The sequence below is a fragment of the Rhagoletis pomonella genome, unplaced genomic scaffold, assembly GCF_013731165.1.
Source record: "Rhagoletis pomonella isolate Grant_MI unplaced genomic scaffold, Rhpom_1.0 Rhpom_scaffold_00118, whole genome shotgun sequence".
Classification (NCBI taxonomy): domain Eukaryota; kingdom Metazoa; phylum Arthropoda; class Insecta; order Diptera; family Tephritidae; genus Rhagoletis; species Rhagoletis pomonella.
In genome coordinates, this window is record NW_023458672.1 from 136,831 (window position 1) to 138,681 (window position 1,851).

Below are 1,851 nucleotides of genomic sequence, written 5' to 3' on the forward strand. Positions count from 1 at the left end.
AGTTGCAGTTAAAGAAAACACATGAAAAGGCACGATTTTTTTTTTAAATTCGAATAAATGAAAATATTTCAAAAACGGTGACACTTTTACCTGAAAGTTTTTAGTTTATCAGGGAGCTCACCCCCCCACCTACCTTCCCCTAAAGTTTGGCACGTTTCTTCTGGGACACCCTGTATAAAAGAAAGTCGTGTTAGTTACACCATTTATAACTCAAGAACGGATGGACCGATTTTTATGATATATTTTTTTTGAAATTGTCTACCTTCCGAATAGAAGAATAACTATTAAAACAACCACTAGGTGGCGCTGGAGTCGAGTTATTAGTAAAACCCGTATTTATAGTCCGATTCGCCTCATATTTGAGATATGTATTGACAATAGGAAGAGCAATACCATTGCAAAAAAAAGAGCCGCCAGGTGGCGTTGGAATCGAGTTATTGCTAAAAATCGTGTTTATGGTCTGATTATGCTCAGATTCAAAATATGTATTGATAACCGGAAAAAGAATTCTTTCGAAAAAATTGCCTCCAGGTGGCGCTCAAATTGAATTACATATGTATATGTAACGAAAAATCGTATTTATGTTCGCATTTATTTCATTTTCGAAATATATGAATTCATATATCGATGGTCCTCTGCAATAACGACACAACTCAAAATTCAAAAAATCAAATCCCTTATTACTGTCAAGAGGCTCTTGTCTCTAATCCTTGGCTAACCCATGTCTAATACTAACTAAAGTAAGTAGTAAAGATTATACATGAATAAGACAACGATTAAAGACATGAGCCACTTAACAATAGTACGAGTTTTTATTTTTTGAATCTTGAATTGTGTCGTTATTGTAGAGGACCATCGATATATTTATGACAGGAAAAGATACATATGTATGTATACTTTTGCAAAAAAACAGAAATTCAGTGGGAAACCGCCGTTTACGAACAGCTGTTCCTTACCTATATATATAAAAATGGTGTGAAAAATGTATAGTAATTCATCAATTGAGAACGGGTGGGCCGATTTGGCTAAAATTTTTTGCTAGTTGTTCGTAATTGCCCGGAGGAGGTTTTTACCATAGAAAATTTTGGGAAAACTCTCCGGGAAAGTCCGAAAATTGGAAAAATTTAAAATTGATCTTTTTTTATGGAATTTTGTGTGCAATTCTTTCGGAATGGCATGCGAATGGAAAAATAGAAAATTCTAAGTGGAAAACTCGGAAAAATCCGGAAGAACGCGAGAAATTTGAATTTTTTCGGCGAAAGCTTGGAAAATTTCGGGATAATTGTGAAATTCATTGGGAGCTTGAATCAATTGGAAACAATTTTCTCCTATGTTTCATAACCGATTCGAATGGGTGCTGCTTTTTTGGAAAGGTGTTTAGAAGAACGAGTGCACAAAGTTTTAATTTTGCGATAGTTGGCGCAGGGGTCGAGCTATGCTTAAAAAAATGCAGTTGGTTCGTTGGTAGCCTTTTGCCTAGATTAGCATATAGGATTCATTTTTTCCGTTAAGTGGGTCAGAGACCGAACTATTCTAAACAGTCTTATTTATGGTCCGATTTGCTTGAAATTTAGCACGTAGGTAGCTTATTGGCTGGGTTAACTTATAGGATATTTTTTCTGATAGGTGAGCCAGATAGCGATCAATTCAAAAATATCTTATTTATGGTCCGATTTTCTTGAAATTCGATACCCGTATTAAAGATATGCGTAGAATAGAATCGAGTCATTGTTTTACATTTCCAAAGGTATTTGAAGGCACCGCAACCATGCGGGTATTGGCTATTTAACAATACTTATTACATAGGCCAACAAAAATGGAAAAAAATTTGATGCAGCAAATGTTAACGCT